General features: G+C 33.7%; 1 protein-coding gene across 3 annotated transcripts in view; it reads left to right on the plus strand.

The window, feature by feature from the left end:
* LOC123713374 (FMRFamide receptor-like) overlaps positions 1-16,634 on the plus strand; it is a 75,116-nt gene that overhangs the window by 49,533 nt on the left and 8,949 nt on the right. The window lies entirely within an intron of this gene.

A 16,634-nucleotide genomic window follows, 5' to 3' on the forward strand; every position in this document is an offset into this window, starting at 1 on the left:
CTACGTTGACACCTTGACGAGGCACTTAAAAACCAAAGACCATTCTGGGCCATTCACCTTCACCATGATTTGTGACCACATATTATGAGATAAGCATGTCTGCCAGTATTACTATACACTAATTTCTAAGGCGGGTTTAATCTCTTACTAGCAGTAAGATATATATACATACCTGATGTACTATCTACATAGTTGATTTAAGCTATTTTCCAGATACACAGATAACGTGATCATCGGACAGACAATAAATTAAATTGGTATGTGTGACCTCGTTTTAACAACAACAATGCTTCCCACAGAGCGGTGACCCTCACCGTGGTACCAAAGGACTAATTATATTGTTGTGGTGTACGATTTGCTAATTAAGCATGTGATATTCTATTGTCACCCTAAGTGATACAAACATTTACAACTGTTAAGGTTACTCCAGTGAAAATCAATATGAATTTGGCCCGATTGTAATTACACATTTCATAAAACAAATCTTTTGCACGAATTAGATTGCTAAGAGCGTCTCTTGAGTCGTCTGTGACACATAAGGCGTTGTTCACATGTAACGGACGTCACCGCAAATCAACGCGCGATCAAATTTATAAAGAGTTCAAATGACAAATCACATCTGTTTCGATAGAGTGACATAAAAAAGTGAAATTGCGATGGATGCGCGCGCTCACCTGAACAGTCAACGAACGTTACATACGTGTGAAAAAGCGCATCAACGCGTTCGTTGCGTCTAGAGACTTTTTGCCATTGGAGGCTATGTTCCAATGCGTCAACATAAAACAAAAATATCAAAACAATACTACACCGGCGCCTCTAACAGTAAACAATGTAACTATTTTACGAATTAATAACAAATGATTAGCCATATAAGAAGCCATGCTTATTCATTGATCACACCTGACCGTTTCGTGGCCAGTTACAATTAGCAATTTAAAAAAATAGTTCTATTTCATAAAGTTCCCAGGTTTTCTTGAAACAATCAATCATACAATCGGACCTCTTTATAAACATAATGTAGACAAATCGCAATATCTGGCGCCTCAACAAAAACCATGTAGAATAGTATAATTACACTAACTCGGTTTCTCAACAAACGTTCTTGTAACAGGATTAAAAACAGAAAATTGAGGAAATACTACAAGTCCAACAAGATCTTATTATAATTTTTTACAAGCAAAGCACATTTGCATCCGCCGAGCTCTTAAGTCTCGGATTTAATGGCGGGCAAGTCAACAAGAAAAATAGGCTTTTGTAATTTTGCTCTCAAAACAGAAACAATTAGAATTTAATAAGACTTCTCGACAAACATGTTTCAGAAGCTTTTTTGTTATTTGTGGGTAATCTCCGCTAATGTAATTGCAAAGAAGCAATATTTATTGTTTAAAAGTTCGTGTAGCGGAAAGCCATAAAAAGCTTTTCATAACTATATTTTTTCTTGTATACATATCAAATATTATTAAATTCAAGTAAGGATAAACAATTTGAAAATATGTCAAAATTGTTCTTTTATAAAAATAGTTTTCACAATTGATTTTAGTTTTTTTTAAAGATATACATTCAATAAATTTCTTAATTACAGTAAAATAATTATAGTTTAATTACTTACTGTAATTAAATTATAGTTTTCAAAATCTCTTGAATATCATTTTGGTTAAACCCTAAAAAAAATTGTTTTGATAAGTAAAGGTCCAAAAGGCCGAAATTGGCATTTCCACATTCGCAACTTTTATCAAAAACAAATAATTATTCCTTTCATATCCAATCTTAAACGCACTTTATAAAATATGTATAAACACTCAGCTAACCACTTATACAAACCACAACAATGGAATATATATTTTCGTTCATACCATTTTCAAGTTTTAATGATGTACTGTTTATTAAGTAATGTCAAACGAGATATAACGTCGTGAGTTATAATTGGAGCTGTAGCTGAACAAACCTTTAGCTTCCCGACTGAAAGTCCAAATTTAAACAGATGGGATGCAGGATGGAATCTAGAAGCCCCAGAAGTTAAGAGACGAGACCCAAAGTCAGAACTTAAGTATGAAGTGGGTATGAATGCCGATTATTCGATTAGGCTAGCCTAACCTAGCCTAGTGTTGGGTGGAAAGGGTTGGGATTTCTCTTAAAACGCTTTTACCAACATTGACAATACTTACTGTTAATCAGTATTGACAACTTCAAAATTGTACAATGAAACAAAACTTATAACGATTAGAGAACTATACCTAATTAAAGAATATAGTTTTTTTTAAACCAACACTGATTACACCACATTATACACAACGCAAACCTAAATATAAACTACTCAAAAAGCACTTTATTTATCCTTATTATTAAATATCCTTTTTGTTATGTGTATTAAATTTAGTTTTAGTTTTTTTATTCTTTACAAGTAGTGGATAAGCTGACCAATCAGACAACCACTGCGCAGGGTGAAGTAAGTTTGCATGTGCGTTCGATAATTGACCTTTACAGAACACGAATATTGAACCAGTATTAGTCTAGTAGTGAAACGTGCTATTCTAACCTCGGGTCATATTTTCATGGGCAACTCTCTCATACGATAAAGGAAATGGCTAGGTAATTGATTTTAAGCCTCATCAACTACGTGGTAATGGTAAGGAGTGGCATCAAAAGATCACCTGTCCCATGCCAAAGGATTTCGGGTTTATGTAAAATATTAAATTTATTGACAACGAGACGAGAAATTACATTTTATTACTTTAATACAAAAACCTCATTAATGTAATTCCAAGCTTAACAGATAATTGATAAATCTCATTAATACTGGAAGTAAAATGTATCTACAAATGAATTCTTTGTTTGGGTTTGTTGGGGTGTTGATTTCAATTTACTTGACTTTATTGAATTATTGATCTATACTAATCGAGTTTTTTTCGGGCCAACGACAAACTATAAACTAGAATATTCATTACATTATTTTATTATTTGCGACTAAACCAAACATATAGAAAAACAAAAAAAAATGAAACAAACAAGTTTTACAAATTATAACCTATGTAGTCAGTAATTTAATTAAAAATTACTAAAACTTCAAAGATCATTGTTAAATAACCGCAACGAAACTTTTTATACCTTCTGCATACGTAAAAGGATATACCATTAAATATTAATTCTTATGTTTATGAACGCACAAACCACATATTGGTTAACCAACAGTTCCGTGTCAATTGATGCCCAACGGAAATCTGATAATAATTAATCATATACATCGTCACCCGTTATATTATCTAGAACGCCTACGTATCAATGTATTAATTAAAGGGCCAATTTAATAAAACCACACAATGGAGGCTTTGCTAACAAAGCCTTTTACGAAACGATATACATGAATATAAACAACGTTTTTAAGTAGCATTTACAAGAAGATGTGTCCATCTCCTGCCACCTACAGGTTGACTATATAGTCAAAAATACAGATATCATTTGACTAAACCAGTGAGGTTCCGGTAGTATCCGCAAGCGACCCCCTTTAATGCGATCATGTTGGCTCTTTCATTACAAAGCCAGGCCCATAAAAAATGAAATCAATAAGTGAAATAAATATAAATTAAAATATTACCTAAGCACCTTACCATATAAGTGTATGAAACTGACACTCTTGACGATATGAAATTTTCACGGCGTATATATTAAAGGTCACGCTTGTAATGTACGTGTAAGCGCTAACGATGCGCGCCGCTTTACTCATCTTTCAACTGCTGTCAAGAGCGGTTCATTAGATATGAATATGTTTAGACCTATATAACTTTATTTCACCTTTATTACCTTATAATTCGGATCTCATACTCGATTCTCGTAAACATCAGGATTATGCGCTCTTCTCACGCACTTCAAACCAATTTTTATTGTATGTAATAAAAATAAAATACGGAATATCTGGTTCGTACAGGCAGGTAGACTATAACTAGCTATAGGTACCGTGATTGATGATCTCGGGACTTGCACAAGGTATAACATACAAATTGCTACAAATTACGACCTTACCCAGATAAACAGAAACTGTATAGCCGTGATCGAGCGCGAACCTCACGCGTTTGTATCTATTTGCACAACTTTGAAGATTAAGCTCGCTAATGTTTATAGCTTCCTTAACTTAATTACAACTCAAGTTTGAAAGATAAAAACTAAACTGTTATCTTAAATGGTTACTGTTTCAGAATTCTGATGATAAAAGCACTTGGAAATTACTTGCAAATCTTATGTGATATTCGTTAGTATCTTTAAATGAAAATTAATGGCAATCAATACATAAATCTTTTTTTACAATTCGATAAAACAATTCTGTTAACAAACTTGTTTTTCTACAAAATTTATTTTTTATATAATCGACTGAAGAACCTTATTCATAGTTAAGAAATGTTGCTATTTTTTCGAAAAATGTTAAATTACATCTTAAGCAATATTGTCCGGTGAAATAATAATAGTTTTGTTAACGTGTAAATTGTTAGTATTCACAGTAGATCACTTACATGCCATTAAAAACTTTAAACTGCCCGGAGCATACGACGCAATGATAACTAATAATTTAATGTTCGTTTTAAAAAAGACTTCTTTGACACTCAATTGTCTTGAAGTTAACTTTTATATTGTTCCCGACACGCAAAAACTTTGAAAGAAACAACAAAAGTGCAGTCTAGTTTGTCTTTTCCAAGTACTCCTTAATTGCCAGAGGTAGTTATAGAAGCTGTTGTTTCTTTGAGATTTTTTTGTAATCTCTAACATTTTTGTTTACTCTTTATAAACATAAATATTACATTGGCATGCTTCACTTCACACAAATTAGTTTGGTATTTCTCGTATCATCCAAATGTTTTAATCCACTTGTGATACCGTGGCGCTTTAACCCTTTAAAAGGCCTCAGGTTTCTGCATCTGTATTATAAATCATAAAAAAATATAGTTTAAAATTAAGAAATGAGATTTAGCTCTTTAATCATACAATCATAGTTCGCGCTAACTCTTGTTATAAATAATCACTATTTTTTATTTTAATAATAAATTATTATTTCTATCTAACGGATGGAGATTGATCGGAATTAATAGCAACTCAAGTTCTTTAAATAAAAAATGTTTCCCAGAAAAAGATTAATATCTAGGAATAGGTCGTGATAGCCGTCCATTCTGGTAAATGGCTTGCGTATTGGCGAATAGTTGGAACAAAGGACAAGTGACATAAGCTTTCCCTCTCTCGCTTCCAACTAATAGTGAGCCCAGAAAAAGTAGCGAGCGACTCAGACGTAAATTACCAATTAGGCCCGGATCCGAGAGACACGACCACTTCTGTTGAGCTTCATGAAATTACTTACTAACTCTATTACGCTGACCTTAGAGATTTAATCATTCGAAATAGTTATAGATTTTAACATGCCTTATTTCTAAGCTTTACGATAAAATAAGTGGAGTGTTGACCTAGTGGCTTAAGCGTGCGATCATTATGTCTGAGATAAAGCGTTTGAATCACTGATGTGCTCCTCTGAAATTTTCTTTCTATGTACGCAATTAGCACTTGCCACGGTGATGGCAATTACCGTAAGGAAATCGGCGTCTCAAACCCAAAAATCAAGAACGTGAGTCAGTCATAGAAAACAGATCACCTACTTGTCTACTAGAAACAATATAACAGATTGAATACGAACTTGTCAGGAGCAATTTCAATATTGTAGATTAATTATGGGTTTACACAAGTACATAGTTAATTTAAAACGGTAATTGTGTGTATTTTCAATATTTCCATCAATTTTAAAAATTTTACTAACCAAATTTTGGTAGCCATTAGATTTGACTTGACGTGAAAAATAAAATAAAAATAGTCTTTATTCGAGTACGACAATTAAGGTTTCATTAGGATTATGTTATTATTTAATACGACCTCTGACGGAATCCAAATTCCACTTGTCTCTTATCTTTGCTACTATTTTCCATCTCGCTTCTCTCTCTTTATCGCTATCTGTGCTCCGCTGGTGGGCTTTTTAGCACTGGGCCATTTGAAGTAAAGATTTTTTCGATCCATCTACTGTAACAAACACGTTAAAAAATAACTTGAATATTGATCTTTGAATAAACTTTCATGTAAACTATTAAAGGTGCCAAACGAACCTTGACATTAAGCTCATTTTTCATTACATTCTCAAATAGCTACTTCGACCTTATCACTCTCGTGTCATTTTGCAAATGAATAAACGTGACAAAACATTTTTGGGTTATTGACACGTTAATGTACATACATTAGCGTAATTTAATCGAGTACGGTTTTATTTTTACTTAACTTTAAAAGAAAATATAAACTTCTATTCGTTGCAATTTTACAGTGTAATTGTATCATTGTTTTTTCATTATAGATATTTGTTAATTCATGTTATGCATGATAATAAATGTTCATAAAATTTATTTAATTCAGTACCAAGCATCTTTCTTAAAATCAAGTACCAAAATATTGAATTATACCTGTGTTAGAAAACTTAATAGGATATTTAGAAAAAAAACTAGGGAATATTGTTATGATGGAATTGTACAAGTGGTATTTTTAGATGCTGGAGATACGGAAAACCTCTTTTTATAGACAGAACAAACAGGCAAAAGTCTTAAGGTGTTAAGTGATGCCGCCCATAGCCGTCACACTAACACCGTCAGATGACTCGTAAGCGCGTTGCCAGCCTTATGAAAATTGGTATTCTCTTGTTTTGAAGAGCCTTAAGTCAAATTGGTTCGGAACTACATTAGTGGGTTCTACATAGTGGTAGTGCGCGAAAAAAGTACCCTAAAAAACGCTTCAAAAGGCCTTATAGCGCTAGAACCCCACGGAAAAAGGGTCTCGACACCGAATGGGCCAAAATCATATTATATAATTGTTATATGATATTACTCATAATATAGGTTAGTATTATTTTTTTATTATTAATCTACCCTTAGATATAATTGACGTCTTTGAGTACTAGAAGCAATTTCAGTTAGTAGTTCCAGCTACGACGTAACTTGCTACGAATGACGAGTCGCATTACTACGAGCTACGAAATACGTAGCCCGAATCATGGGGCGAATTCCGTTGCAAATTGCCTTAATAAAGAGTCCCTGCAATAGTTAAGTAAAATTTTATCATAATGAAGTTTCAACACACAACAATATATAAGATAATGTAGACTCTATTATCTGTATCATTGACTCATAAAAGTAAAGCTATGTAGGAACAAATTCATATTTCCTTCCTTGCTAGTTTTTTTTTGATGAAGGAGAAATATTCACAGATAGCTTCCAACTAATAATATCAAACATCGTTCATAGTTAATTAAAACCTACTGTATACAGTATTTACAAATTTCTTACCCTACATGGTAATAATAATAAAAATAAAATTAAATCTATTTTTAAAAGTTTGATCCCAGCGGCAGTGTACCTTTAACACTGGCAGCATTTCCTAGCTATATTACGATACTTATTCGTTGAGCGAGGAAAGATCTGGGTTCACCGGTACAATCTACCAGGCGCCAACTTAACTCTTTAATTAGCGCCTGTGCACTTGAGCCTCACGGCCCAAGAGTCACCACTAGGGAACAAAATCGAAGTTGGATGAAAGGCTCTCGTATTAGAGCTGTTTATTATTTTCCGCCGGCTTTGCGGCCGCCCCATCTTTTTGCTTGTTCAAGGGAGGATCTTCTAAGGGATTAACGACATCCCATCCGGCCGCTTACCACGTTAATACAATTTTGAAGTACGCAAAAATTATGCGTTATCTATTCTGAAGACTTATCGTTTATTTATTATAAAAAATTGACTAGTGTTGGCCTAGTAATTTCTAGGCGCGACTCTCATGCCTGGCTCTGCAACAATGGACTTTGTGTCTTTGTGCGCATTGAACACTCGCTCGTACGGTGAAGGAAAACATCGTGAGGCATCCGGAATATCTTAGACCAAGAACAGTCGACGGAGTGTGTCTGGCACAGAAGGTTGATTACGTACTTGCTAATAGGCATTTCTAATCAGAAATGACGACGGGACAGATACAGAAATCTGAGGCCCAGACCTAAAAGGGAGTATAACAAATTACTACAAAAATTAACACTTATGTCTTGAATTTCAAACCATAATTGTATATATTATGTTACGTAACCAGGTATAGTTTTGGTTACAATAACTCACTAGAAGCCGGAATACGTTGTTCTTTACGTAATAGGGGCATATTAAGAACACTACTCACTCATTATAGAATACTAAGACTAAGAATGTTAATGAACATTAGTTTAGTTAGTTTTAGCCATTCACGAGTATTGTAGAATATTAAGTAAACATAAAATTACTTATTATCCATTGTTATTGTATAGGATAGATTGTAATTCATAAAAAGTCGAACTCTCTTTTGGTGAGCTTTGTTGAACTTTATTGCAAGAAAAAAAATAGTGGCATGCGGGAGTAACAGTTCTCAGACAAAGTAAAGTGTCACCGGACACGATTTAGCTTTCAGAAAACGCTGCGAACCGTCATTAAAGAAATCAGGCTTATTTCAGCCTTCCTTGATTCAAAACATTGGCGTAAAATAAGATGATTCTGAAAAAACCTTTAGTATAATTTTTGAATCAAGAGCCATTAAAATGATATGATACTATGTGGGTCCTGATATCGAGCGCTGACGAAAACAAATTTAAAAAAGTCATATAAAATACTGGCCAAATATTTAATGCTTGGAATGGGGTGGTTTGCCAAATTTAAAAAAAAACGATTTGTCTTCAACGACAATTTACTTTAATATTAAATCTTCTAACTACGTACTTTTGTTAACATACCATTTTGAATCACCCAAACTATATCTTAAGGAGCAAAAAGTACTCTGAAATACCACAGTGAATTGACTAAGTTAAAATTATCAGCAGACATTACCAATGCCATGATTTGACACAAAGGACTCTCTCGCGGCTCATCGCATCCAATATTAAAGCTACCACACCGTATACCTCTCTAGGGTTAACGCATTTTGTCAATATTTCCATGAAAATTTTATTCATGTAACTAAACATAACAATAAAATATACAGTATTTAAAATTTTCTTGACCTACATAGTAATAATAAAAAATATTTAAAACGAATTTAAAAACTTTGGTTCCTTGTGGGAGTGTACCTTTAACGCTGGTAGCACTTCCTCGCTGTGATACTTATTTGTTGAGCGAGGATTGCACCAGCTCTGGGGTTACAGTTACTATCTAACAGAGCCAACTTCATTCACCGTGCCTGTGTACTTGAACCCGCGGCCCAAGAGTCTCTACTACAAAGGGAACAAAATTGAAGTCGGAAGAAAAACTCTTATTTTTGAGCCGTTTATTACAAAAACAATAATATTCAAGTCTAGTCTAATCGTGTGTATAACCCTATGCAGTTTGCATAAATGCACGCACGACAGCAGGTTACCGAGAGAGGTGACAGCTCGTTATCAGAGGCTACGTGCTTCATCGGTCGCTGCACAGCATTACAAAACTAAATACGGGAACCTTTTTTAACTATACTTTGTCCCTTTTTTTTAGAAACCAGCTTTAATCAAATATAACTTCGTCTCGATAATATATGTAATGTGTTTAGTTTACGGTAAATTCTTCAAATGAAATAAAATATTTTTCATGGATATAAATGGGAATGTACCAGTACCAGTTTGTAGTCCATAGTAAACTTTACACAAATCCGGGACAAATCTATAAATAGCTAATCTTAAAAAACTAGTAGCGCTTAACATTTGATCTATATGTGTGTTCCAACAAAACAATTGTAAATAAAATCGGCTCTAAATCCTACAATACACGTTCAACCATTAAAATTGGCAGCACCTGTTTAATGACAAATCGGAGCGTTGATTTTAACTGTGGATTAAAAGAATTGGTTTTATTTTTGTATATATATATTTTTGCATTGATTAAATTTATGCAAACAAATATTTAGTATTCCCCAGTCAGAGCATAGAATGTAATGAAAAATAAACATGAATAAAGTAAAAAGGGTACAAACATTGAAAAAAAAGTGTTTTTCAATAAAAATTTAGTATTCATAAATATTCAAACTGAAATTGTGTACCACACAGCCTATTCAGTGGATATTTTTAGGAAGGTGTTGTGTCAAGCCAACTAAACAATAGTTTTTATAATTAAATTTAACATAGAATAAATTAATATTAAAGTTTATTACTCCATTCGAAGGAAAAATTAATTCGAGACAGGCCAACAGTATATCTCAAGAGATGAATAACAGCAACCTTGACTCTTGCCTGGATGTGGTAGGAGAAGAAACAGACGGTTCGTTGGTGGTGACAGCGCCTCTCCACCATATATTTAGCACTTGTCTAAGGTCAAATATTTTCCCAGCACAATTTAAAACCACTAGAAGGTTTTTGGGTCAGCATATATTCTTACACAACTCAATTGCGATGAACAGCACGGGTATGGACAAGGACGTAGTACGACTACCCATCTATTGGACTTGATGATGTAACTGATGCCTCTAGTAGATGCTGCGGGTAAAGTTGACGTAGTTTACCTGGATATATTTATTCTTGGTTCTATGGACTACAACGAGCTTAGAGTACGCAGATAATTTTTCCTTCATACAATTGTTAGATGGCAAGGACAGTAAGGCGACATCGTCCATTGTTGCTTCATATGCCCAAAGCTAACCTTCTGAAAATGATACATATGATTTGCTGTTTTAATTTAGTTAACGGGCCTTTTTCATTGTCCGTTGAGTGAACTGATAAACATTATATTATTTGTTAGTGCCTATAGTAATTTTTGAGCTTTTAATTACGTAATTTTGTTTTTCCTACTTAATTTCTTATGTTTGTTTTTACGTCTTTTTTATTCACTTGTTGTGTACTCTTGTCATTTTAGGGTTACCTGTTGGGCATGAGTGATTTTATTGCATTATCTTTTAAATATATAAAAATCTAGTCTTACAGTATCGCATTCCTCAGAATTAGTTCGAACGATTTTTATTATATTTTATATTTATATAGGTATAAAGGCGTAAAGTAATCAGATATCGTCAGGTAATTACGTACTTCAACAAAATAATGACCGCGCTCTGATCTGTGTATTAAGTAAACGCGGGTGACAGCAGGGCTCAGCTTGTAAATATTGTCTTTTTACGTAAGTATACTTGAAATTAAATATATAAGCCACCGTTCAATATCCATTCGCCTCTCTTCAAAGCAACCACGTTTATTTCGATATTTGATCCCGCTAGGAACGGATAAAACATACTAAATTACATACGTACTCACACTAAATTTGACTAAAGGACATATGTCAAAGGCTCGTTTTGTAAATATTGACTTTATCTTTTATATTGGAAATATTATTTAAGCTAAGATAGACATTAAAGGATGCTATAATAAAGTTATTGCCGTTAAATTATAATACGTTATATTTCATAACGCACATAGATTATATTTTTTTTCTTCTGTATTAGTAAATATAATTATACATTATATATGTACTAACTTACATACTATCATAAACTTTTAAGAAATTTAATTACTACACAACAAATAAAATATCATACATTCGTCTCTTAAGTCTTCCTAAACCTGTCCCAAATATATAGTTCTGATGCAGAACTGAGGACACGGTTAACTAGCGAAATTATATGGGGAATTCATGACTACTGGCGGAGGACAGTTCGTGAACTCCACTCAAACAGCAGTGACTTCGGGATCTTGAATGCTTTTCGTTGAACGAACAGTCTAAGCAATACCGGAAGCAGAACAATGCAGTCCGTTCTATCCCTCAAAACTATTGGTAAATTTAATTGGTCAGGTGGACATTTATATTTTAAAATTTGAAGCGTTTTCTTTTTAAAGTGGAACTTCTTTATCGGCGTTGGAAAAAAAAATACCGTGACATTTTTCGGTTACGCGTCACATTTTTCCGTTACGCGCCATTTTTTCTTGTCCCTACCACGGTTGATTCGAAGAGATTCAAAGCCATCAAAAAATAAATAATAACGATACTAATAATTCTGTTACAATTAATTAAATTCTGTAAGAATATTAGTAGTAATAAGATAAAATGAAATAATTGTATGATTTGTATTCATGTCTATGATAATAAAAGCCTTTTATCTACTTTATATAATTTAAGATGTTTTAACCAATGTCTGTAAAGTTGCATATAGTAGATCATTTTTCTAAAAATAAGGTTATAAAGAAGTTCCACTTCGTACGAGTGTACACTAGTACACGCACACATTTTTTATTAGAAAGCTTAACGCTTCTTTTACTTTTTAAATTAATTAAATAATGTTAAACGCCGAAGGAAAAGAATGTAATATAGCCTGCTTAATTGTACTACTCACCCTACTTCTTACAGACTGACGTGGACTATGCTAATATCAAATTAAGATGCAAATACTGAAAAACGATTCAGGTTAATCTCTTTAACTAATTTTTTCTCTTCATAATCTATGTTATATAAATTGTGGTTACGGTATCTATAAATTATCGAGTATTAAAATTTTACTAAATATACATTTTGTGTAGTACTTTAAGCCGTTCTCAGACTATAATTAAGCCATCACAATAATTATAAATATAATATTTAAGAAAACACTTTTTAAACGGATTGAATCTATGTATTATTTTTAAAAACTTATAATTATTTACATAATTTTAAATTTTAATTTTTTTCCGACGTTTCGTGCTTTACATCGTGTGTGGTCACAGTGACCACGCACCGGTAAAAAAAAGTTTCTAATTTAAATTATGTAAATAATTATAAGTTTTTAAAAATAATACATAGCTTCAATCCGTTTAAAAAGTGTTTTCTTAATGTGTAAAAGCTATGTTAACAAAAGACAGTACAATATAATATTAGGTCCTTACATATGAAATTGGCGTATTTCGTACTGGCCACTTCAACCACGATGTTCTCCTCTTTGGTAAGGAATTCCAAATTCAAATTTGTACAGCTATTTACTCATGTATTTGTGCTTCGATGACCGTCATTCATTTGTTTTTTTCTGTTTGCGTCACTCATTTTAGAAAATGGAAAACTTAAAGTATCGCATTATTTACGAGTACGAGTTCCGCCGTGGCACTAGTGCTGCGGAAACGACTCAAAGGGTCAATGATGTGTATGGCGGTCATGTTGCAAAAGAAAACACAGTTCGTTTTTGGTTCCAACGTTTTCGTTCTGGAAATTTCGACCTGCAGAACAAGCCCCGTGGACGGCCTGAGACCCAAGTTGATAATGAAATATTGAAGGCTATTGTGGAAGCAGATCCATCGCAAACCACGTCCCAGTTAGCTGCAGGCTGCGGTGTTAGTGATAAAACTGTTTTAATTCACTTGAAGCAAATTGGGAAGATTAAAAAGCTTGAAAGGTGGGTACCTCACGAATTGACTGAAGCAAAGCGGCAAACGCGCGTCGACTGCATTACTGAACCGGCACAATAATGAAGGTATTTTAAACCGAATCGTTACCTGTGATGAAAAATGGATTCTTTACAATAATCGGAACCGCTCAGCGCAATGGTTGGATGCTGGCCAGCCAGCCAAATCCTGCCCCAAGCGAAAATTAACCCCAAAAAAGTTATTTGTAAGGGTTTGGTGGACTAGTGCCGGTATTGTTCATTGCAGTTTTCTCAAATCGTGCCAGACTATTACGGCTAATGTCTATTGTCAGCAATTGCAAACCATGATGGAAAAGCTAGCGGCTAAACAACCTAGGCTGGTCAATCGCTCCACGCCACTGCTACTTCACGACAACGCTAGACCACACACTGCACAACAGACGGCTACCAAATTAGAAGAGCTTCAATTGGAATGTCTAAGACACCCTCCGTACTCCCCGGACGTTGCTCCAACAGATTACTATTTTTTTCGAAATTTGGACAACTTCTTGCAAGGGAAAAAATTTAACTCTGATGGGGCAGTCCAAATCGCCTTCACAGATTTTATTGATTCCCGTCCGACTGTTTTTTTTAGTAAAGGGATCAATGAACTACCTATGAGATGGCAAAAGTACATAGAAAACAATAGTTCATACTTTGATTAATTAAATATATTATATTTAAAAATATTCGACTTTTTGTTCCTCCCATACAAAACGCCAATTTCATATGTAAGGACCTAATATTTGTATAATAATATCGGATTATTGTTATAATAACAGTGAACTCTTAATGAATTTTTCGGTTAATATATATATAGTTTAATGGAGAGCAGATATTTCAATAGATAACATATTAAGAATTCAATACATACACGTCTAGCTAATTTTAAATGCCTTGTTAAAATAGAATTGCTATTAAAAGCCCGGATTAAATGCTAAGTCGTTAGAATACAAAATGAATTTCTGCGATTGCAATGTTATACTATTTTCATTGTATGTATCATTGTTACTCGAGAAAATAACCACATAATATCAAATATAGATTCGTGTACTTGTTAGGAAAAATAAAATCGAATACGCCTCAAATTGCTGTTCCACGATTCTAGAATAATTTCATATTGCATTCACGAGTTACTAAGAATTTTAGTTAAAATAACAACTCTGTGATGCGCCATTCTTGTGTTTTCTAATAATCTGTAGGTCTGTACTCTTTTCGGCTCCTACCTTTTGCAGTGCTACTCTGTTGTTTATACTGTAAACATATTACCAAAAAATCCTAATTAATTAAAGCGTAACATATAAATGATTGTGGAATTGTACAATGTACAATGTTCTTTTACATTTACATTTACAAAACGTTTCTCCAATCTTCAAAATGAACTTTAAAAAATTTCTATTGCTCATATAATAACGAATAATGAAAAGGAAATTCATGTCATAATCTCTCCCAGCGTATTTGCAGACTATACGTGCCGGACAATTATCACCGCTACCGGAAACATAACCTTTTTACTGTGCATTTGACTCGCACTGTCAACAAGCTCCCATTCCTCGGTTACTTTCACAGCTTAACAGTTTTCTCGATTTTTCGCCTGAAAGCGACCTATTTTTTATGTGGATGGTAATATATTAGGTCCTTACATATGAAATTGGCGTATTTCGTACTGGCCACTTTAATCACGATGTTCTCCTCTTTGGTAAGGAATTCCAAATTCAAATTTGTACAGCTATTTACTCATGTATTTGTGCTTCGATGACCGTCATTCATTTGTTTTTTTCTTCAGTTTTTTTCTGTTTGCGTCACTCATTTTACAAACTGCTGGCCAGCCAGCCAAATCCTGCCCCAAGCGAAAATTAACCCCAAAAAAGTTACTTGTAAGCGTTTGGTGGACTAGTGCCGGTATTGTTCATTGCAGTTTTCTCAAATCGTGCCAGACTATTACGGCTAATGTCTATTGTCAGCAATTGCAAACCATGATGGAAAAGCTAGCGGCTAAACAACCTAGGCTGGTCAATCGCTCCACGCCACTGTTAAATCACGACAACGCTAGACCACACTGCACAACAGATGGCCCCCAAATTAGAAGAGCTTCAATTGGAACGTCTAAGACATCCTCCGTACTCCCCGGACCTTGCTCTAACAGATTATAATTTTTTTCGAAATTTGGACAACTTCTTGCAAGGGAAAAAATTTAACTCTGATGGGGCAGCTCAAATCGCCTTCACAGATTTATTGATTCCCGTCCGACTGGTTTTTTTAGTAAAGGGATCAATGAACTACCTATGAGATGGCAAAAGTGCATAGAAAACAATGGTTCATTCTTTGATTAATTAAATATATTATATTTAAAAATATTCGACTTTTTGTTCCTCCCATACAAAACGCCAATTTCATATGTAAGGACCTAATATTATGATTTTAAAATATACTTAGAAAATATTAATAGGATTTCTGTTAATTTTATAAAAATACCTTAATTGTATAATGTGTTTAGGTGAAATTTGGCCATTCATAAGCTGTAAATAGATAATTATTTATCATTTTTATTTGGTTATTATTACTATCACTGTAGAGACATGAACTAGATAATGTATAATAAAAGATTGAGGTTATTTCACCGTCTTGCATAAATCAACATATTTTATTGTCCTTTTTCTAATCTGAAATTTGTTCCCTGTTTATCTATTTCCCTAAATCTGCTGATACATTAGGCCCGCCTTTCCGTGGGGCAGGTCAAGGTCAGGAAGTTAGACCGGGGGTCACTACCGGCCGGAGGTCGAACGCGCCACCTCTCAGCTACTTTATCTAAAATATTAAATGTTCTAAGAATATGTCAATTTAATAATACGTTTTTAACAATTTAATTACAAAAGAGCTTAGTAAAACTGAGACTAGATGCTACAAGATGTTTCGCGCTTTCGTTACCAAATAATATGCGTTTATTAATTAAATATTATATTTAAAATGGTTAAATATTTATAATGGTTAAAATATTATATTTAAAATGGTTAAAAGCAAACAAAGCATGCGCAATATATATTTATTAAATAACGATTATGCCTACTAATTATTGGAGATGGAGTTGGAGGAAGCAGTGTTGGCCTAGTACACTCATCCCTGAGATCGTAGGTTCGATCTCCGGCTGTGCACCAATGGACTTTCTTTCTATGTGCGCATTTAACATTCGCTCTAACGGTGAAGTAAAACATCGTGAGGGGCTTGCCTTAGACCCAAAAAGTCGA

This window comes from Pieris brassicae, chromosome 1 (assembly GCF_905147105.1).
Source record: "Pieris brassicae chromosome 1, ilPieBrab1.1, whole genome shotgun sequence".
Classification (NCBI taxonomy): Eukaryota; Metazoa; Arthropoda; class Insecta; order Lepidoptera; family Pieridae; genus Pieris; species Pieris brassicae.